This window comes from Eulemur rufifrons, chromosome 2 (genome assembly GCF_041146395.1).
Source record: "Eulemur rufifrons isolate Redbay chromosome 2, OSU_ERuf_1, whole genome shotgun sequence".
NCBI classification, from domain to species: domain Eukaryota; kingdom Metazoa; phylum Chordata; class Mammalia; order Primates; family Lemuridae; genus Eulemur; species Eulemur rufifrons.
Window position 1 is genome coordinate 43,265,539 of NC_090984.1, and position 24,603 is coordinate 43,290,141.

The 24,603-nt window shown below is 38.9% G+C and overlaps 1 pseudogene; it reads right to left on the reverse strand.

The window, feature by feature from the left end:
• Positions 1 to 442: 442 nt before the first annotated feature.
• LOC138397965 (adenylate kinase isoenzyme 6 pseudogene) lies at positions 443 to 2,965 on the reverse strand (annotated as a pseudogene).
• Between the last annotated feature and the right edge of the window lie 21,638 nt (positions 2,966 to 24,603).

The window sequence follows — 24,603 nt, forward strand, 5'->3', positions numbered from 1 at the left end:
TAAAACAGAAATATAAATGTCTAAAGGAGAAGCTTACCTTAACAAGAAGTCGGGAAATGCAAATTAAAGCAATAGTTATACACTCAAGGTATCGGCTGTAAAAAAAAAAAAAAAGCAATAATTATTATTTTCACCTAGGAAATTGGCAGCATTAAAAAGTTTGATAATCACTTTAGATTAGAGTGTGGGACAATGGGTACTCCCCTCTTCTGCTGATAAAGTATAAGACAGAAGTAAGGATGTTTGTTCACTGTAACAACATTTGTAATCATGAAAATTAAAAACCACATCAATACTCATCAATACTAAAAATGGTTACATATACTGTGACGTATTAATTTTTTTAGTCCTATAACACAATTTTAATAAAGTGTTACTGATATTTGGCCAATTTCTATGATATCGTGGGCACAGAGATATCATGAAGTGGCTAGTCTTTAAGTCATGAGTTACGGTCTTTGATCCACTTCAAGATCCGATCTATATTATTTTCTAGCTTTTCTGGTTTATTGCTGGGTCACTGATACACGATTTATTCCTTGTGGGATGTTGTGGCTTCTTCCTAAATCACTTGAAACATCTCACACTGAATATTCTTTTAGTTTCTTCTCATTATATATAACCTCTTGTTTCAAGTCTTTTGTACAATATGCTGGTATCTGTTCTCAGCACAAAAACTCTATAAAACCAGCGTTCAGGGAAGAAATCACAACCATGGTAATCGATAATAACTCCACCTTCTCTCATTTGGTTATCCAACTCATCAACTATTTAGTCTTCATCTAAATTGGGACAATCATACTCTTCATCATAGCAATCATACAACTGCCCTTCTATAGCTAAACTACCCACATTAATGTATTTCAGTCCTGATCTTGATGCAAGTTCTACACCCAGTATGGTTTTTCCAACCCCTGGTGTACCGCTGGGTGGGATGTGCGCCTGCAGCACTGTCCTATGGCTCCAGTGCTTCAGCTCTTCCCCCCTAATCACCACCAGGAGAAGCCCGAAGGGGCGGGCAGCGGCCGGTGCCAGTGGCCTCTGGTCTTCCGGGCTCTGCTTTGTGTTCCCCACTCACCTCCGCAGCCCAGCACGCCCACCCTTGGTACCCTGGCTTTCTATGGCACACTTCTGTCATTGCAAGGTCAGAGACAGGGGCATCCATTCTTAAATTAAAAACAATGAGTTATATGGGTACTGACAGGGAAACCTTCCAAGGCATGTTGCTAAGTAAGAAAAAAAAGGTTGCAGAAAAACAAGTGCAGCAAGATAGCATTTTTTGTAACACATTCTAAACAAAACAGATCTGTAGATATGGGTATGTAAATGTGTGTGTATAAATGTAAATGTGTATGTGTAAATGTACTGAAAAATGTCTCCAAGTGCACATCAAACTGTTGACAGTGGCAGTCTTTAGATAGAAAATTAAGATCAGTCCAGGGGGATTTTAGCTTTTTTTGTATTAAAAAAAATTTTTTTTTTTTTTTTTACAATGACAGTGTTTTAAAGTATTCTTGTATAATTAAGGTTGAACTTTTAAAAATTAAAAGATAAATAAGAGAAGGATTCTGAATCCCAAAGTTAATATTCTATTCAGCATATATATAACAATTTATGTAGCCATTGACCTATGTATTTGGCAGTTCAGGTTGTTTCCATTTTTTTTATACTATAGATCTTTATACACTGCAGCTTCTTTTTCTTCTGTTGATTTATTTCCCTAGGATAAATTCCAAGAGTAGGATTACTGGATAAAATGGTACAAACATCTTTCTGGCTCATGATATATTTTTCCACATTGCTTTCCAAAAATGTTGTTCTTTTCCTTCCCCATTATTACTACAAAAAAAAATTGAGTGAGCTCTTCTGCTACCTGGCACCAGCCTACTTTTCTATTGCCATCTCCTGGTTCTCAGGAATACGTACTTTTCAGTTTTCAACTTGTTTTAGAACTGGGATCTCCTAGAAGACCTTCAGTTCATACTCTTTTTCCTATGTCTAGTGTATGTATATTCCCGGAAGATATATATGATTAACATTTCCATTTTACAGATGAGAGCACCGAGGTTCGCAGAGGTCAAGTAACTTGCCTAGGGTGCCATAGGTAAGAAGTGGTAGAGCCTACACTTTTAATCATGTCTCTATACCCTCTCCTCATCTGGATGTGGTTCTTCATTAGTTTGGTGAGAACAGAGTTGGTCTGAACCCAAATGCCTCTTGCTTACCTATAAGGTCTACTTCTGTCATGGCTTTCCTACCCCACCTGTTTTCTTAATACTGGCCTGTATCTGTGTCCTCACTACCTTTCTGTCTGTGTGCCTCTCTTAGCATGGTTCTCAGGTTGCCAATTTGCTTCATATACTCAGAGTCCATTTCTATTTGTTTCATCTACTTTAACCCAGGTGTTAGACTTATGGTTCTCAATCCTGGTTATACAGTGGAATCACTTAGGAACTTAAGGCAAATGCACCAAACTGAAGCCTGGACTTCATCCCTAGAAATCTGGATTTGGTTGATCTGGGGTACAGTCTAAGCTTAGTTCTGGGATTTTTTCAAAGTTCCCTGGGAACTTTGGGGTGAGAACCTCTACTCTAGATGCTATTTTTGGCTTCTTCCTGGATTTAACGAGCAACATGCGTTTGTCTTCTTGGTTTTGTTTGTTTTTTTAGTAATAGCTGCCCTGTTTCCCTGGTTACTACCACCACTTGCAATCATTTACCTATCTGCCCTGCTGTCATTCTGCCTGTTCTGCTCCGTCCCGCGGTCCCCTCCCTTAGCAAAAGCACATTGCTGATCTTACCTTCAAAGTTTTGCCCTTGCTATTGCTGCTTGTAACCATTCTTCTTTTCTCTATTCTAATCTTGTCAAATTTAAGTTTTGCCTTTTCCATGCAAGTCTCTCTCATCACAGACCACGCAGCTGGATGCTTCTTCTGAACTCCTACTTGAATTCCCACCTGCTTCATTCTAGAGGCTTTTCATTTATAGATGAAAGGCAGTGTATGATTTTCATGTATGGACAGGAAGAAGTGCTCTGTTAACAGTGGTTAAAAGCACAGGATTCATAGTCAGGAAGATCGATGTTTCAAATTTCAGGATGCCACTTACTTAACCACTTTACGCCTCTGTTTTCTCATTTATAAATTAAACGTAACAGTGATATATAGCTCAATGAGATCTGAATGCATGGAGAGCACTTAACACAGTACCTGCTACATAGTAAAAGTTTGATACATGTTAACCCCTAGAAATAGGATATATGGTAATGAGACTGATTGCTTTCAAAGTAGTGTAAATTATGCATCCAAATGAGCAATTTCCCCTTGTTAACTGCCCTATAAATATTTTTTATATGAAAAATGGAAGATACCCACTTATTATGATGATGCTACATTGCCCAGATCTTTTCCAGAAATCTTCTTTTAGAATTGCCTACAGAGCCAGTTTATGAGTCAGAAAGAAAAAGGTCCCCATTACTCTACTCCCTGCTTGTTTTTACCAAAAAAGGTAATATCCAGTTTCACTGCCCACTGTCTTCATCAGCTTTGGTGCCAAATAACCTTTGGCTTTTTTTTTTTTTTTCCTTTTAAGTTCAATCTACTCCAAGAGGACAAAGATGCCACTACTAAGAATATACACAAAAAGTGTTATGGATTTTTAAGGGAATTTCAGAACAGAAGTTTCCAAAAAAAAGGTCCCTAAGGAGAATGCAAATACCTTGAGAATACGGACCTTATGTACAGGCAGGGGGTCTTAACCTGGAGTTAACTGGAGTTGGGTACAGATTTTCATCTTGTATATTTTTCTGTTTAGAGAGTCTGTGAAGCCACAGACTTACTGTTTTCAAAGGGATTTATAACAAAAAGAGGAATAAGAATACTGTTTTAAGATATTTTATAGATACTAAGGCTCCTAGGAGAGCACTATATTGTTAACAATAAATTTAAATATTTAAGATAAAATGTGTTATCCTTTAAATACTATAATGATGATATTCATCTATTGTTACAGAACATATTGTTATTTTAATGATGGAGATGGATTTGAATGAAACAATAAACATTCCTTCAGACACTCCTTGACTTCATTTGTGCATGTGTTCATGAAACAGCTGGTCGGGTTCCAGTGTATGGAGTGCATATGACCTTGGAACAAAGGCTAGTTTTCCTTTTTGAATGAAGACGACTGGACTGTCAGGAGTGACACTGTGACTTTTTGATTGTGTTAGTGAACAATCTAACACACTGAATTAACTAAAATAAACGATGCTAGAGTTACTACTTGAAATAACTGAGAAATTAGTTTTCCATTGTTTTTCTTCTAATTCTCAATTCTATATTTTTATTTATTTATTTATTTTTGAGATAAGGTCTTTGTTGCCTGGGCTAGAGTGCAGTGGCGTCATCATAGCTCACTGCAACTTCAAAGTTCTGGGCTCAAGTGATCCTCCTGCCTCAGCCTCCTGAGTAGCTGGGACTACAGGCATGCACCACCATACCTGGCTAATTTTTCTATTTTTTTGTAGAGACAGGGTCTCGCTGTTGCTCAGACTGGTCTCGAACTCCTGGCTTCAAGCAATCCTTCTGCCCCTGCCTCCCAAAGTGCTAGAATTGCAGGCATGAGCCACTGCACTCAGCCCCAGTACTATATTTTTAGAAGTATTTACTTAAATAGAGTCCAAAGGAGAACACAGCTATCATGGTTAAAGAACAGTATCAGAACATGAGAACTGGGAGGAGGAATTCTTTACCCTTGTGTTTTTTGTTCAGTGATGTCCTGGTAAACCAGCTCTCTGGAGGGAGAAAAGCCAGCCCTGATATGTAGTGTTTGCTGATTTCTGTAGCGTTAATACTCCCACTAGGGCCAATTTCAAGCTACCAATGTGAGGTCACTGAATGAAATTGGGAAGAGATGTATAGAACTTTTTTCTCAGGAGCCAGCTGGCTCCAGTATGCCACTGCTTGTTACCCTTGTAAACCTAGGTGCCCAGGAGAAGTGTTTCTAGGGAAGGAGAAGGGTTTCTAGGGGAGGGTCAATTTTATAGCAGTGTCCTTTGGAAGAAACATAGTTTAAGAGCAAAAAGAAATTAGAAAGGAATTCTATTGGTAGATATTGAAGGAAATTGAAATACATAGTTTAAAACACATTTCCCAAACTTTTTGATAAAATTCCTCCTGCTCTACCCAACCCACTAAGACTTTCTCTCCCTTTTCTTCTTCCTCCTCTACCTACCCCCATGTTTATCTGTATCTATATCTATTTATCTATCTATCTATCAAAGATTGACTTAATCTCCTGGCAGGAAAGAGTCCTTTCTCTTTACAAGCTGATTGGAGGAGGGGTGGGTAGGGATGGGCTGCTCTTTGGGGGACAGGAAGAAGGAAGTTCTGGGAACAGGACATTAATGATCTTTAAACTATTACATTGTTTGCCTATGTTCAAAGAAAAAAAAATAGAGAAGGAAAAAGTGTACAAGTGAAACTACCTTCTCTTAAAGTTTATAGTTTGTGAATCAACAAGTGTTTACCATATCCTTTATAGAAGAAAAAGCAATGTAAATATAAACCAAATGTTTTTATTTTCTTTCCATTTACAGATGAGCATTTATTAATCTGTATCTATATTTATAAACCAATTTGACTGATCAATTTTAAGTTAGTAAATTAAAAGTCAAGCCAATTGTTTGTCTATCCCAGTTGATTTTATTCTGGCTATTTGGTCAAACTTGCAATGTGACCATGAACAAGTCATTTGGCCTTTCTGAATTTGAGTTATATCATCTAACAATGGGATTGAACTGAATGATCGTTAATTTGCCTTCTAGCCTTAAGAGTTTGTGGTACTTATATTGCATTTAACAGGTAGTTTCACAATTTTCTTTTATGCAATAGACTAATAATCTCTACTTTTGAAATGTCATAAACCTGCTAGTTTGAATAAGTGGACTTATATTATCTGACTTGATTAGTTAACCAGGACTCTTTTGCCAATAGGAAGAAGAATTTATCTCATAAATCATGGTGGAAGGCTAAGAACTGTCTCCCAGCAGGACTTAACCCTCCACTTTGAGGATAATAAAGTGATGGGGAAAAGCAAAACGGGCTAGAATTTTTTCAATTGGTAAGAAAACATGATGGCACATATAAACGTGAAAGAACAACTCAGGAAGAAAGATGCCTTTTAAAAAATGTTTTGATGAATTGTCTGTTTGATGGAAAGATTTGGAAACAAAGCAAATTTGGTGCTTCTTTGATTATATTTTGATTCTAAATGGAGTAATGGGTAAGAAAGGGTCCAGGGCTGAGTAGAGACCAGGGGCACATGTCAGTTTTGTGGGACCTGAATCTAGTATGATTTAAGGGAGCACTTTTAAGAAAAATAATATGAATACAAAATTAGGTATAGAGCCTTGGAATAAGCTCATGCAAGTGAGGAACCTTGGAATGAAGCTTCATTAGCTTTGTAGGAAATCTTTCTATGGTTGAGATAATTTTTAAAATATTCTCCATCTAGCTGGGAACATAGACACACTATTATAAGAGATTCTGCACTGAGAGACTGAAAGGTCAGGGAGAGAGATGAAAACAGGAGGATGCAAAGAGGCCAATAAAATGCCAAGGAATTACAGGGAGTTTACTGGATGTCGGTGTGCAACATTCAGAGAGAAGGTCAGATGTGTACATGATTTTCACACACAACGGCTGTCTTTTAGTATGCCCAGAGGTACCCAAGGCCACATGGACCATTTATGTGGTTTTCTTGCCAGAATCTAAAAGGAGGGATGAGGATAGGTAGTGTCACAGCTGAAGTTACTGTATGCTCGCTCTTCTGGTTTCTACTGATTTTGTTTTGTTTGATATGCATCTTCAGCATGGGCAACACCACCAACTAGCATAATTCATTTGCTGCCCACCTCGTGCCTTCTTTTTATTTTTTCTTATAATCTGGATTGATTCTTAACTGTCAAAATAATGCTATGTCTTAACCGGGGAATTAAAAGACATAAACATGTAGAACATTTTAAACGTTGAAAACATTTTGACCTTTATAGAATTTTCTACAACTATTTTTAGATACTTCAAAGTCTGGGGTTAAATTAGACTGATGATGTCCCTTTTAAACTTTGAAGCAATAGAAAAAAGAAGGCCTGAGATGGTGCCAACTCTCCAGACTGACTGGGGCTGTGGAGAGTACTAATTTTACTGAGTGTGGTTGATTTGGATGGTCTTGTTACCAGCCGTAAGAATCTTTAAAAAACATTCAGCAGCTGACCACCTGCATTTTAACTGGAAAACAAAGATTGTTAGAAGTTTTTGTGGTGCTGTCACAACCCAGGAACGAATTTTGCATAATAGAAAAGATGGTACCTTTACAGGGTGAATTAATGAAACTCACAAAACAGAACCTAAACAACAAATATCTAATCTTTAAAACATTTTACCAGAAAATGAGCAACAAAATATATTGCAGATCAAATACAGATGGGCTAAGAGTGGAGGTTTCAACAGCAGATTGGCAGGGTAGTTTGGTAGACATGGTAATAGGTTCTCTCTGTCCTGAAGAGAAGCCAGAGAGGGGGAGGAGAGCCAATTTCTCTGAAGATTGGCACTCAACTCCCCATAATAATCAATAAAAACAATGTTGGATGCCTAATGTCTGGTTTTTTTGAGATTGTCCAATGTGCCTTAGGCCAAGATACTCATGCAGCATGAAGGGAGTATGAGAAAGGCAGGAAAACCTCTTGACATGCCTGCCCTAATGCTGGGGAGAAGCAGAGCCTCTCACTACACCTTCCAGTCAACCCCCAGCCCCAACCTTTCACCACGGCCCAAACAGAGGTGAGCCCAGGCAGGGCAAGGGCATTTTCCAGTATAGACATAGGTTGGACACTCAGCAGAAAACTGAGCAGCATCCACAACTTTAGTTCAGAAGGAAATTCACTCACTCTGTATACAGTGGTTTGTACTTTTATGAGGCTAAAATAGGGAGTCGCTTTCTCTCTTTCTTTCTTTTATATAGTTATTTTTTATTTTTTGGATTCCAGGAAATTTCTCAATTTACATACCCTGAGTCACACAGAAAGCATGAAACAGCCTTTTAGGTAAGGTAAGGACATAGAGGCATATATGTATATGAACTTGGGAAAGCCCACGTAGGAAGGAAAGTGGGACCTAGAGTGTTGAAGGAGACTGAGTGCAAAAATGGTCACAATCCTCTGCCTCTCCCCATATCCACACCCTTTAAAATGTGACTGCAGCTCCTCTCATGAAGAGATGGATTCTAGTCCCTTACTCCTTGAATCTGGGCTGAACTAAAAATTGCGCTGACTTACAGAATGAGGCAAAAGTAATGGTGTGCCAATCTCAATCCTACCAGGGGTAGGGAACTTGCGGCCTCAAGGCCACACGTGGCCGTCCAGATCCCCAAATGCGGCCACTTGAATTCAAACGTCGCAGAAAAATTTGGATTTAGTCAAAAGGCCGCACTCAAGGATCCAGAAGACCACATGTGGCCCCAAGGCTGCAGGTTCCCCACCCAGCTGGGACTTTTTTTCACTATCTTGGAACAAGATAGCTGCAATGTGAAGAAGCCCAGCTAACTTGCTGGGGGATGAGAGACCATGTGGTGAACAGCCCAGTTGTTCCAGCCATTGTCGCCCTAGACCAGCCAAGAACCACAATTTTCGAACATGTGAGAAAACCCTGCATATATTGGCAGCGCTGCTGATCTGACCCACAGCTAATATCAGACACATGAGTTAGCCTTAATGAGCTAAGAAGAAGCATCCAGCTGACTTATAGACTTGTGAGTAACAGTCAATGCTTACTGTTTTAAGCCATAACTTTTGGGGTGGTTTGTTACCCAGAAATAGCTAACTGATACAAGTGTCAAGCTAAGACACTTGGGATCTCTGTCTTAGAAGTAATGAAAGGATTATTAGTAGGTATTGTGACACAACAAAGAAAGTACATTAGGAAATTTCCCATCAACATTATAGTAGAGGAGATTAGTGATAATTATAGTCTATCTAAAATTAATTTTTATTTTTATCAAAACAATAAATACATAGTTTAAAAGTTCAAATAGTACTATGAGGCTTATAAAGAAAAAAATGTAGTCCCAGGCTAAACCCTTACTCATGCCCAGTACTATTACTTAACTTTCTCTTTTGGAATTTATATTTGCAAATATTCTGTCTACATTCATCTTTATATTTACCTATTTTAGCTATAATCTGTTGTCTTCATGTTACAGCAGATAAGGATTTTTCTGTCCTCTTCACTTCTCTACCCTTACCCCACATCCCTTTATTTGAAGTTTTCAATGTAATAATTGACATTATCAATTTAATATCATATTTTTTGTTAAATATTCAATGTTTGTTTTAGTGTCTATGTTAATTATATCTATGTAAACATTGTTTTATTATCTATTGTCAATTATAATGTCTATGTAAATATTATTCATTGTTAGGCAGATAAAGTACTATGACAGTTTCTTTTTATACAAATTTTTGTTTTTTTTGTTACTTCCTCATTCTTTTATTTGCTTAGTTTCCTATGTACCAATGGTTCAGTAAGTACACAATGAATGAATTTAATCATATAAGATTTCACTATGTTCCTTCATGTATACTTTTTTCCCTTTTCATTCATAATTGCAGGCAATACAATGGACTCTTTCATTCTGGAAACTTGTGTCCTGTGAATTAAAAATAAAAATTCTACATTGTCACTTTCTCTTTCTGGAGTTACTATTAGTCTTATGTTGAACCTCTTGGCTTGATTCTCTATTTTTTTTTTTTTTTTTAATTTCCCAGCTTCTATGTCTGTTTTTTGTTTTTTCATTTCACTTTCTGGAAAATATCCTCAAGTTCACATTCTAATCCTTTAATGAGTTTTTTCTTTTTACCTAAATTTTATTTTTCATAAAAAACTCTTACACTCTGATTTATCCTTGCTTTCTTTCCAAAGCATTATGTTATTGTTCCTGGGGTACAATGTCTTCACTTCTCTCTCTCTCTGAAGATATTAATTATAGCTTTTTTCACTCTGATTGTCTCTATTGTTTTTCAAGTTCTTTTCTTCATTTTGAATTTTATGTTTATTTTTCATGTTGAAGTTCATCTGATGATTTTTGACTATCCATGTACATTTCAGAATGAGATCTAGAAAGCTAGATGGATATTCCTTGTGTCTGTTTAGTGCTTGTGAACTTGTCCTTATAGTAGGGTAATCAGTAAGTGACCTAATAATTTTTTTCTGGAGCCCTAAAAAGTTGGCAATCTGTAGGACTTTCCTCTGGGACTTCCAGTCTTTTCAGAGATGAATCTTTGAATCTGCTTCAAAATGGGAAAATAATTTTCTAGAGTGTTCTAGGAGCAGAGTAAACGAAAGGGCCAGGGAGTACCATTTATTGAATAGGCAGACTTTTAATTCCTTAAACTGTAAACATGCCCTTGTCACCTCACTATCTAGATCTCCTCCTACTTAATTTATGCAGAAAAAAAGTCTTCATTTCCTACAGCTTAGAGAATCAGTCATTTGACTGCACATACTCTTATATTATTTTATTTATTTTATTTTATTTTTTTTAGAGACGAGGTCTTGCTATGTTGCCTAGCCTGGGCTCAAACTACTGGGCTCAAGTGATTCTCCTACCTCAGCCTTCAAATAGTCATTATTTTAAATACATATGTAACTAGAATATGACTAACTCTCTTTAGGAAACCTCTGTTTTCAAGCAGTGCCATTAATAGGCTAGACTCATTACTATGTCATGTTCCTGAAACAAAAATTAATTTTCAAAATGGAAATTTGGTGAGTAACAAAGTTTAAACTGAAGGTTTTGATGGTTGATGAGCAAGATGATTCACACCATAAACATCCCACAAATTATGCCATTACATATCTTGGTTTTTCCAAATTTCCTTCCTTACAGTTAGCTCCTTCATTTGCCTTCTTTTTTTTTTAACCTTGTCAAGTGGGTATTTTATTTTTTTTACTTTTCTTTTTAATGGTTTTTAATTTTTTTAAATTTTATTTCAGCATATTATGGGGGTACAAATGTTTAGATTATGTATATTGCCCTTGCCCCACCCGAGCCAGAGCTTCAAGCACGTCCATCCCCAGATGGAGCACACCACACCCATTAGGTGTGAATATGCCCATCCCCTCCTCTCACTTCCCATCTGCCTGACACTCGATGTATGTTGTTATTATATGTGCACTTAAGTGTTGACCAGTTAAAACCAATTTGATGGTGAGCACATGTGGTGCTTGTTTTTCCATTCTTAGGATATTTCACTAAGTAGAATGGATTCCAGCTCTATCCAGGATAATACAAGATGTGCTAGATCACCATTGTTTTTCATGGCTGAGTAGAACTCCATGGTATACATATACCACATTTTATTAATCCACTAATGTATTGATGGACACTTGGGTTGTCTCCACATTTTTGCAATTGTGAATTGTGCTGCTATAAACATCCTAGTGCAGATGTCTTTTTTATAGAATGTCTTTTGTTCTTTTGGGTAGATGGCCAGTAATGGGATTGCTGGGTCAAATGGTAGTTCTACTTGTAGCTCTTTGAGGTATCTCCGTATTACTTTCCACAGAGATTGTACTAGTTTGCAGTCCCATCAGAAGTGTATGAGTGTTCCTAACTCTCTGCATCCATGCCAACATTTATTGTTTTGGGACCTTTTGATAAAGGCCATTCTCACTGGAGATAAATGATATCTCATTGTGGTTTTGGTTTGCATTTCCCTGATGATTAGAGAGGTTGAGCATTTTTTCATATGTTTGTTGGTCATTAGTCTATCTTCTTTTGAAAAGTTTCTGTTCATGTCCTTTGCCCACTTTTTGATAGAGTTGTTTCATTTTTTTCTCGCTGATTTTCCTGAGTATATAAACTCAGGATTAGAAACAATGGCATTAGGCAGAATAAGCATGCAAGCAAGTTTTTTACCCTTGCCTCCACCAGAACCCTCCATCGTTAGGTTGCTGTCCTTTTTCCCTCTCATGCCATATTAACTCCTCTTCCAACTGCCTAATTTCCACTGGTGCAAATCATGGTGACAATTTAGGACCCACGTATTCCAAATTCCATCTCCTCTTTTAGGATTAACCATATCTTCCCATTTCATTTCTTCTCATCTGTCTTCAACCATAGGAGCTGTTCCAATTCTTAAGTCAAAACAACTTGAAGATCCCAGGCTAATACACAGAGTTATTATTCTTCTCTTGGCTCCAGGTCAATGACACAGAAGGAAATCCCTCCACTTTATAGCCTGAAGGTACTAGGGTTTCCAAATGAAAATTTCTTTATAGAAAATCAACTATTCTGCATCATACAAGTCACTGTAGCAGGTTCTCTCATGTGCCACCAGAGTTTCTTCACGTACTCACTACACTTGACTCCATCTATGGACAACTGGTACAACCTGTTTTGGTTTTAGGGAAAATTATTAGGGCTAAGAGCAGAGTTGTTTATTTTTGTCATCCAAATTTCTGAAGAGATGTTTTAGATAAGCAATTCATGGTTTTCTTTGATGTCAAGTTATCAGCTTCAAAGTATAACATTTAAAAATAATTTTATGTGGTTTCTATTATTTTGTCTGTCTTGCATGCACTGAGGCTTATTTTAAGATGTCTCTTCTGTTTTTGAGCATTTTTGTAAGATGGTCAAGTTAGATGTTTGTCCTTTGTGATAAAACTCAACTTCTTTATATAAATATCCCAGACTTTATTGATTATTGTATCAGACAGTGGTAACATGAATGCATTGCTCTTCATTACATGATAGTTACTGAGAGTCCAAGGTTGATGACCACTCCTAATCTTTCTGAGCATCGGCTTTTGTTTTTCCTCTCTCCTTTGTAACTCTCTTTTTAAAAAAAAAAAAAAAAAAAAGATTCCACTTTGTACATCGAATATATTTGGCTGGATGGGAAGTAGTTAGCACTGTTTCTTCTGCATGGTGTTGGGTAAAACTTTCTGTTCTTTTTGGCAGGTCCAAGTAAATAAACTGTATTAAAGAATAACCTGTTGCAGAAGGGACATAAATATGCCCCCATTTTCTCTCTCATGCATTTCCTCTAATGAAAATCCTTACACATTTAATCTCACGAATGTGCACCTTGGTGTCTGCTTCTTAGAAAATCTAGACTAACATAAGAAGTATATATTCTAGCAAAGCAGACAAAACATAAAAAAGTAAATAATAAGGTAATTTCAGATAGTGATAATTACTTAAGGTAATAAAATAGCATAGTGGAATTATCAGGGGTGCTGGGTGGGGATGAGGACATTGTTCTTTAGCTTGAATGGGCAGGGAAGACTTCCGTGAGGAGCTGACATCCAGTTGAAAGCTGAATGATGAGATGTAAAGATGCTGGGCTAGAGCAGTCTGTGCAGAGTGAAGGGCTGGAGCCCAGCAGAAGCTGTGAGGGGGCCTCCAACACCACCACAGAACTCTGGTCTGATCAGGGAGCTGCTTGGAGTCTATACAATGACATTGCACCACAAAGCAGGCACAGCATGGGTCTGGTGGCTACTGATCTTAGGTTACTGCAACTGACACCATTCTGTGCTCTCAGGTACAGGGCTCAGGTCTACACAGGGCTTGGTTTTGCAATAGCCACCTTTGCATTGCCCCTGCTATGCTGGGAAGGGAGGGGGCAAAGCAGACACTCCCCAGCGCCATGCCCCGTGACTGGGAGCCAAGCACCCCTCCCCCACAACGCAGACTTTGAGCAGAATAAGGGGCCCCACAGACTGGATAGACACCATCTAAGAAGCCTTGCGGCAACTGCCTCCATGGGACCTGGGCAGAAAAAGAACCCTGGCTGCCTGGTGGCCCTGGCCCACAACTCCAACCCCATGACCCCCATGCTGCCACCCGTCCTACACAGCTCCACTTCTGTGGTTCCCCTGCTGCTGTCTGACCTTGTGGCCTTGCCCATGTGTCTCCTGCCCTGCCTCTAGGCTGCAGCTCAGGCTCTGAGCCTTCTGCTGTGCCCGAGGCTCCAGTTCTGACCCTGCTCTGCCCCTGAGGCTCCAGCACTCCCGTCAAGCTCCCTGGCTCTGCCACCAAGGCTTCATTGCAGCTGCCAGGACTGGGGCTCCGGTCCCCGATGCTCCACCCCTGAGGTTCTATCACTGCTGCTGCCAATGATCCACCAGGGACTCTCCAGCCTCCAGCTGCCATTACATCTGAACTGCTTTTGAGTAAACACCCACAGCCTGGACACTGATGGCCACTGCCTAGATAGCCACACCCAGCTATCACTGTCACCTCCATGGGGAGACCCCAGGCAGAGCAATCTCCTGCAACACCAGCATCCATGAGAGGGTCTCACCAAAACCCCAACTTGAGCTTCCAACAACAATCTGAGGGACAACACACTGCTCCACACGAAGGTATTCCAGATCCAGCTTGAACTGTGACAATTACAGGTAAATGGGACAATACAGAACAGCTGTATTATAGGCTCTCAGTGAGCCCGCTCCTCCTCTGTTGGGTCAATCTTCCAGAGTGGGAGACAAAAACACCATCTAGGGACCTCCTTTTCTTCTCATTAAGTAGGAGAGTTTTCAGTAAAGGAGAACAGGTGCCCTGCAAACCTATTAGTCCTGAGCTGAGAGGATAGGATTTAGATGAGAAGAAACCAGCAAAAGAACTCTGGCAACATGAGAAAACGAAACAGTTCATCACCCCCAAGGAATCACAAAGGATCTACAGTAGTAGACCCCAACCAAAAGGAAATTTTCAAAATGTCAGAAATGGAATTCAGAACATGGATGGAGACTAAGATCAATGGAATTAAAGAGAAAGTTGAAAACCAACAAAAAGAAGCCAAAAAAATATTTCATGACATCAATTAAAAAAATGAAAAAGTTGATAAAGAGCTAGACAGCACAAGAAAGGATGTAATAGAACTTCAAGAAATGAAAGAGTCATTAGGGAATTTCAAAATACAGGAGAAAGCTTCAGCAACAGGCTAAACCAAGAAGAAGAAAGACACTCAGAGCTTGAAGACAAAGCTCTTGAGTGAACCGAGTCATTCAAAGACACAGAAAAGAGAATAAAGACTGAACAATCTCTCAGAGAAATATGGTACTATGTGAAGTGAACTAACATATGTATTATAGGTATCCCTGAGGGAGAAGAAGGAAAAGCAAAAAGAATGGAAAATCTTTATTTTTTCTTTTTACACTGGGAGAACTTTGTGCTAGGAAAACCTATTCAAGGGAATTATTGAGGAAAACTTCCCTAGTATTGCCAGAGATTCAGATATCCAGGTACAAGGTGGTCATTGAACATAGGGAAGATTCATAGCAAATAGGACATCTCCAAGACACATAGCCATCAGCTTGGCCAAAGTCAAAATGAAAGAGAAAATTCTACACACAGCAAGACAAAAGCAACAACTAACCTACAAAGGAAAACCCATCCGCCTAATGGCAGGCTTCTCAGCAGAGTCCTTACAAGCCTGAAGGGATTGGGGCCTCATCTTCGGTCTTCTTAAACAGAACAATTGACAGCCAAGAATCTTGTATCTTGCAAAACTAAGTTTCATAAATGATGGAGAAATAAAACTTTTCCAGACAAGCGAATGCTAAGGGAATTTGTCACTACTAGACCTGCCTTACAGGAACTACTAAGAATCGCATTATACATGGATCAGCACAATAGATACCTAATGGTGTAAAATCACCCAAAAGTTAAAGCTCACAGCTCTTATAAAACAACAGCACAAGAGGGAAAACAAAGCAATAAGGCACCACCCAACACAATGAATGGAACAGTATCCCATATATCAATACTAATGATCAACATAAATGGTCTGAATGCCCCACTAAGTGCTAAGATACATCACTGTCATATGAAAATTTTGTGTATGAATATTTGTAAAGAATAATGACTTTTTCCTGACTATAATAGGTGCTCATTGTAGAAATTTTGGAATATTTGAAAAATATAATGAAAAAAATAATTTTCTATAAGCCCATCACTAAGAAAAAAACACTGGATATTTTGGTGTGTTTTCTTTCAGTCTCTATGAGAGTATTTGTATTTTTACTTTTGCTAATATCTGACAGATATTTTGAAACAAATCCCTGAATGAAACATGATTGTTTTGTCTTTGATCAAAAGAACCTTTGCCTTGGGGCTCCAGATTGGGCTTGTGATATGTTTTTCTTTTTAAAAAATCAAAACAAAAATAAAGCCAATAGCTAATACTTACTAAAGGCTGTACCCTGCATGCTAGGCATGTTACATGCATCATATAATTTAAATTACTTTCTGATGTAGGAACTATTATAATTTCCATTTTACAAAGAGAAAAATGAGGCACAGAGAGGTTTAGTACATTGCCAAGGAGGAGCTAGGTGGAGGTGAAGCTGGCAATTAAACTCAGTTTGATGAACACAGAGCCAATATCCAACCAAGCCTCCATGGCAGAATCCCCTAAGAGTGAGTCTTTAAGTTTACGTTGAATTTGGATGTACGTGTGTGTGTGTGTGTGTGTATGTGTGGTGATGAGATGGTGGCGTAGAACATATTTTGTTGCCTGTTGCCACTACCTCAGAATAAAAGGTGTATCTGGCCCATTCTAGGTAGATTCAAAGCTTAGAGGGGACTAGGACTAAGGCTAATGTAAATGTATAATAGGGCTCAGGCTGTGAAAGATGTCATCTATTCACATCTTAGAGTTTAGGCAGCCACTTCATCCACTCAGACGTGCCTTGTGTTTCAGAGATTCAGAGATTCTCTCTGCAGTCACTGTCTAACTCACCCAGGCTGCAAGTGGAACAAAGACCCCCAGAGTCCCAGAGTTATCAGTGTCTGAGTATATGTACTTCTTCCTGTGTCTGGGCACATAAATAGATATGAGTAAGGCAGGTGAACCTTGTTAATAAAAAGATAATTTTATGTCATATTTACCATTTGTTGAACCTTCACTATGTACTTTACTCTAGATTAAGTACTTTACCCATTTTGCAATGCATTATTTCATTTAATCTTCATAACAAGCCTATGAGGAAGGTTGCATTGTGATTCCCATTTCAGGGACAATAGAACTGAGGCTTAAAGAGGTTGATGAACTTGGTCAGGTCACGATCAAGATAAAAATGATGGAGTTGCCCACACTTTCAAACTAAGTACTGTAAACTACAGAGCTCATACTCTTTCTCTCTCCTTTATCACTCCCCAACAAAGACTCTCTTATTTTCCTTTGTTAACCAGTGTAACATGACAATGTTTAGGGCCAGCAGAGGGAACATATTTGATACAGAATCCCCCAGAGACTTATACAGCCAATCAGATGGCTCTTATCTTTTATAAGAACCTATTTCCTTCTGTTTCTCCTACCAGGCCTTCCAACTTTGGGTTGGATGTCTGTTGACAACTCCTAGTTCCACCCAGTTGTTGTTCAGGAATAGTCCATAACCCAAAGAAGCAAAACTCTAAATGGCTTGTTTTTGCATTGCATGTTGCAGCCCTAGGAGGAAATTTGGATGATTACCAGTTTATAAAAATAAGAAAATGAAAACCATGCTTAAGAGGAAAGAGGATTGCCAGTGATTGGAGCCAGCCATGAACCTTTCAAAATATGATAGGAGATGGGGGTGGGGCGGGAAATGGGTCAGGGGAAGGATGAATCAGAGTGTGAAGGCAGCTTAAGCCAAAGGACTGTCTAACGAACAGACTCTAGACACTTAATTAACTCTAGTAACGCCACAACAGATGGGGAGGAAAATACCCTTGAATTAATTTTTCTTCTTTTCCTATTCACTGGGGGATGAGGAACAGTCATCACTGAGGGCCTTGACAGATGAAATGACATGCTAAATGGGATGGACAGAAGGAGATCTAGAAGCTAATGTACCTGTTGCTGGGACCCAGTCACTCCCTTGGCCTTAAAGCAGCACTTCATTGTAGTACTCTTCCAATTGTATTGTTGGTGTGGGTTCCAAACAATGTCTTTGGATTTCCTCATGCTTGCAGGTTCTAATTAAGGCATGGGTCTGCATAATATTGCATACACATGATGCATATACATTAGCAAGAGAACAGTGTTGTCCATGAAGAGACTGTAGAACACAGTCCTGAGGAAAGGAAGCTAGTCATTTAATTCGGGGGTGGGGGGAACCCCCTAAGCACATATCTGAGAGACCTTGATTATTGATGAAGAGATAATATGTGCACATAAAAAAGAGTAAAATCAAAAGTGAAGGGAATAGGCTCCTAATTTTCCCACTTGTAAGTCCTTTAACCTACATCAAGAAATGGGTATTAAATGTGGTTAAAAAAAATCTGCTTTCATGTGTCTGTGTCAATTCTCTCTTCTGCTGAGGGATAAGTATTGCAGGGAGAAGCATAATGTACTTTCTTGGAAATGAATCCAATGCACCATTTTTTCTGACTAAGTTAAGAGAAAAAAAAATAATAAGGCAAGAGAACACAGGAGTGTCTTTGAAATTCCTTTGCATATATTTTCTTGGGCTCTAACAGCAACATTTGTCTGGGGAAAACAGCCCTGTCCTTGTACTCCATATGCAGGCTTAAAATGAGTCCCCAGAGTCATCCAAATATCATAAAAAGCTGTTCTCATTATTCCCACCCTTCACAAATGGGCCTGTAGGAGTGGAACCAAGTAGTAAGTGAAACTAAGTAATCAATCTGAGACAGCTCTACCAGTTAAGATGCTGACCTCTTTCTTGACAGCAACTGTTGGAGCTTGCTGTAATTCTTTTTATACAGACATAAAAGTGGCATTGTACCTGAATCTCGGGCAAAATACTATCATTGGCAAGGCTTCCAAGGCAATAAAACAAAACAATCACACAAATGAAGTACAAAACCTCATAAAATAGGACTTTTGGCAAAATCCAGAATTGACTTTAAGAGTACCAGCAACTCCTTTTGGTGACTACATGAACCTCCCCAAAATTAGATGGTGATTAGACTAATGGAGAACATGTTTCTAAGCTATTAATGCACCTCTGGATTTGCATTTATAAAGAATTCATGGACTGATTTTAGATGTTAGAATAAATGGCATTTGGGATGAGAAGGATGGTGACCTTCTGTAGCAGTCTAAGGCTGGACCTTACCCAAAGTGTTTTCTTATGGGGGGATAGCAGTTTGCACTACTAAATCAACTGGACTTCCCACTCATTATTTTCTGTTTAGTACTGAAGTGTTATGGTCACTCCTTCTATATTTGTGCTTGGCATTGCCACTTCTGAACATCTTGGTAAGCAAACACAGGTTTCAATAATCTTGTCCCTCCGACTTCATTAATAAGATGTACACTTAAAATTCAGAGGATTTAATTGTTTATCTATTGCTTTAAAAATATAGAGAGGAGGAGTGACGTCAACAAGATGGTGGAATAGGAATTCCCTGCCTTTGTTCTTCCACAGAAACACTAATTTAGTACATGGATCAAAATACTTTTTTGAGAATTTCAAAATCTAGTTAAGAGATTGCAGTACCTCTGGCAAGAATGAAGCTAAAATTTGCCATATTGAAATAGGTAAAAAGAGAAATTTCACTTTGCCTGTATCAGCCTTTCTCTCAAGTTGGCATAGCTCAGCCCTGGGAGAGAACATCCTGGCTCAAAACTTCTTTCTTGAGGGAAAGATGCCTGGTTTCTCTCTCCCCTCATTCAGAGTGCTAATGGAACAGGCATAGTTTGGGTTCCCAGAGGCTGATGAGAACAAAGAAAAGTGGGGGCAGTTTGTTGCAGTGGCATGGCTCAACATGATTGGAAAAGGGTACTCAACTTTAGGTTTCCCCATCAGAAGTAAGGGAAAGGAGGGGAGTACATGTCTAGTGTTCTGGCTTTTTGGAGGACTACCAAAGGCACTGGTATCTATGTCTTCTGACTTGGGGCACTGATGGTGAGCTGGCATATTTTAGCTGTCTGATGGCCACTGAGAACAGGGGAGAATGGGGCATCTTGTTGTTGTAGAACTAGAGAACTTTGTAATACTGCCCACAGACACCAGAGGGAACAAGAGATTATGAACTTCAGAAAAAGAGAAATTATATGCACAGGCCAGGAGTAGTCACATACTCCCCAAAATATGCTTCGAAGGACCCCAGAATCTCTAGCTGGTCTGATTGGTGAGGGTCTTCCCCTGTGGGAAACAAGTTCATAAGGACTGGGAGAGGTGGCTGTTTTTTCAAATGTGCAGATCCCAATACAGCCATGAGACACATGAAAAAACAGGGAAACACGGTCCCAGGACAGGAACAAAATAAAACTCCAGAAACTGATCCTAAAGAAAAAGAGGCATATAAATTATCTAACAGATCATTCAGAACAACCATGTGCATCAAATGCACATTAAAAGTATGCACCGTGTCAATTGGGATTTATCCCTGAAATGCAAAGATTGTTCAACAATCTATAATATACCACATTAACAGAATGAAAAATAAAATAAAAATCACATGATCATCTCAATAGATGCTGAAAAGGTATTTGACAAAATTCAACATTCATTTGAAAAAAGAAAAACACTTAACAGACTAGCAATAGAAGGAAACTGTATCAACCTAATAAAGTTCACATATGAAAAGCCCATAGCTAGCTTCATACTCAACAGTGAAAAACTGAAAATTTTTTCTCTAAGATCAGGAATAAGACAAGGATGCCCATTCTCACCACTTCTATTCAACATTATTATTGGAAGTACTAGACAGGTAAATAAGGCAATAAAAATAAATAAAAGGCACCCAAATTGGAAGGGAGGAAGTAAAATTGTCTCTGTTCACAGATGATGTGATCTTATATGTAGAAAACCCTAAAGATTCCACAAAAATAAAAAACAAAAACAAGAACAGAGGAGGGGACCAAGATGGCAGATTAGAAGCAGCCTGCACTCACTGCTCTCAAGGAGAGGATCAAAGGTTGCAGGTAAAGGATTACACTTGGATGGACCATCTCGAGAGAGCATTGTGAATCATAAGAGAAGTGACTGGAGACACCCGAAGTGGAGGAGAGAGAGAGGCAGGGTGATTCACTCAGCAAGATCAGAAGGTATCTGGGGGAAGTGTCCACATGTGGGGGAGGGTCAGAGGAGAAATCCCCAGAGCTCAACACTCTCCCAGCGGACACATCAACCCAAGCTGCAAGGGGGTTCCCCCACCACAGCAAGCTTCTGAACTGATCTGCAAGCTACTTGGAGACTGTGCAGCAGCACTGCACTGGAGAATAAAGACAGTGGGGTCTCAATGCTTCTGGCCCCAGGTCATTGCAACAGACAACATTCTTCCCTCTCAGCCCCAGAGTGCCCAGTCTGTAGAGGGGCTGGCTCTACTGCAGTTGCCTCCCCATTACTCCTGCCAGGCCGGGGGGAGTGGGAAAGGTGGGCACGCTCATATGCTTTGTAACTGGGTGCCATGCACCCCCTCTAAGCCCCTTCACCAGCCACCTCCTAGGGATCTGAGCAGAGCAGGTGCCCACTGGCTCTCAGCACCTGCCACCACCATCTTACCATCTGCTATCTCCATAGCACTGCAGCTTCTACCTGAGTAGTACCACAGAAGCTGCCAAAGTTGGATCTGGGCAGAGGGAGAGCCCTACCCACCACAACTACCTGGCAAGGCACCCTATGTCTCCTGCCCCACTAGCTGCGGGTGGTCCAGCCACTGAGGCCCAGTGAGTCACCTCACCACTGGCCGCAGTCGCATGACCCACCTAGGGGCCAGCCAATATCCCCTAACCTGTCCAGGAGCCCCACAAGGTCCTGAAAAAGCACCCACCAAGGTCCCCCAGCCTACCCAGGCACAGGCCAAGATAATGAATGCCACCCACCTCTGTGGAGAGGGACTCACCTGGTGCCCTGCCAGAGCTTCAACACTGGCCAGGGACCAACCCACCACTCTGTATGAATATCCCACAGTACCAGGACAGACTTTGACAACCATTGGCTCCCCAGGTTCTTAGGCCTTTGGATTTAGACTGAAAATACAACACCAGCTTTCCTGGGCCCCCAGCTTGTATATGGCAGATCATGTGACTTCTCAGCCTCCATAATCAAGTAAGCTGATCCTTCATAATAAATCTCTGTCTATAAATCTATATATATTATATTGGTTCTGTTTCTCTGGAAAATCATGACTAATATAATTATATATGTGTTGGTTTATTTCTGAAGCTCTTTATTATATTCTACTGGTCTGTCTGTTATTAATGCCACTACCATATTGTTTGGATTACTGCAGCTTTGTAATATATTTTGAAATCAGGAAGTGTGGGACCTCTAGCTTTGTTCTTTCTCAAGATTATTTTGGTTATTTGGAGCCCTTTGTGATTCCATATGCATTTTCGGATTGTTTTTATATTTCTGTAAAAAAAAGCCACTGAGATTTCAACAGAGATTACATTGAATCTATGCATTGCTTTGGGTAGTATGGACATTTCACCAATATTAAGTCTTCAAATTCGTGAACACTGGTTGTCTTCCACTTATTTGCATCTTCTTTCATTTCTTTCAGTGTATAAGCCTTTTGAACTAAAAAGTTTATTAGCTAAGTTTATTCTTAAATATTTTATTCTTTTTGATGCTATTGTAAACGGATTGTTTTCTTGATTTCCTTTTGATTGTTCATTGATAGTATATAAAAATGAAACTTGTTTGTGTTGATTTTGTATCCGGAAACTTTGCAGAATTTATAATTAGTTCAAACAAGTTTGTTCTTGTTTTTGTGTACAGGTTTTTTTAATGTCAAAATATTAAGGGGCTACAAATGTTTTTATTACATGCATAGCTTTTGTAATGCTTAAGTCAGGGCTTTTGTGCGCCTATCACCTGAATAATGTTTATTGTACCTGATGGGTAGGTTTTTACCTCTTCCCTCTTTGTCCTCCCCCTTCTTGATTTCCAATGACCTTTTAATTCTCCCTGTGCCCACCTGTACTCATCCTTTAGCTTCCACTTATTAGTGAAAACATACGGTGTTTATTTGTCCATTCTTGAGATACTTCACTTAGGATAATGGTCTCTAGCTCCATCCAAGTTTCTGCAAAAGACATTATTTCATTCCTTTTTATAGCTGAGCAGTACTCAGTGGTGTGTGTGTGTGTGCGTGTGTGTGAAAATTTTGTTAATTCACTCATGAATTGATGGGAACTTAGGTTGATTCCACATCTTTGCAATTGTGAATTGTGCTGCAATAAACATTCTAGTGCAGGTGTCTTCTTGATAAAATGACTTCTCTTCCTTTGGGTGGATACCCAGTAGTTGTATTTCTAGGTAGATGGTAAGTCTACATTTATTTCTTTGAGGAATCTCCATACTGTTTTCCATAGAGGTGGTACTAATTTGCAGTCCCACCAATAGTGGATAAGTGTTCCTTTTTCCCTGCACCCATGCCAGCATCTGTTGTTTTTTGACTTTTTAGTAATGGCCATTCTGACAGAGGTAAGGTGATATCTCATTGTGGTTTTAATTTGTATTTCCCTGATGATTAATGGTGTTGAGTATTTTTTTCATGTTTGTTGGTCATTTGTCTATCTTCTTTTGAAAAACTTCTGTTCATGTTTTTTGACCCCGTTTTAATGTTTTTTTTTTTTTCTTGCTGATTTGTTTGAGTTCTTCATAGATTCTGGATTTACCCCTTTATGGGATATATAGTTTGTGAATATTTTCTCCCATTCTGTAGGTTGTCCATTTACTCTGTTGATTATTTCCTTTGTTGTGCAGAAGCTTTTTAATTTAATCTAGTCCCATTTATTTATTTTTGTTGTTGCTGTATTTGACTTTGGTGTCTTAGTCAGAAATTCTTTGCATAGGCTGATATCTAAAAGAGTTTTTCCTATTTTTTTTCCTAGAATTTTTATGGTTTCATGCCTCACATGTAAGTCTTTCATCTATCTTGTATTAATTTTATATATGGCAAGAGATATGGGTCCTGTTTCATTCTTCTGCATGTGGCTATGCAGTTTTCCCAGTACCTATTTATTGAATAGGGCTTCCTTTTCCCAGTATATGTTGTTCTCTGCCTTGTTGAAGATCAGTTGGTTGTTTGCAGATGGTTTTATACCTGGGTTCTCTGTTCTGTTCCATTGGTCTATGTCTCTAATTTTATACCAGTATCATGGTGTTTTGGTTACCATAGCCTTGCAGTATAATTTGCCATAAGGTAATGTGATGCCTCCAGATTTGTTCTTTTTGCTTAAGATTTCTTTGGCTATACAGGCTCTTTTTTGGTTCCAAATGAAGCGTAGGGTTATTTTTTTCTAGATCTGTGAAATATGATATTATTTTGGTGAGGATTGCATTAAATCTATAAATCACTTTGGGCAGCATGGACATTTTAACAATGTTGATTCTACTCATCCATTAGCATGAGATGTTTTTCTATTTGTTTGTGTCATCTGCGATTTCTTTCATTAGTGTTTCACAGTTCTCCTTGCAGAGATATTTCACCTCCTTTGTTAGGTATATTGCTAAGTATTTTATTTTCTTTGTAGATATTGTGAATGGTACTGAGTCTTTGATTTGACTCTCAGCTTCACTGCTATTAGTATATAGATTTATGTACATTGATTTTGTAACCTGAGATTTTAATG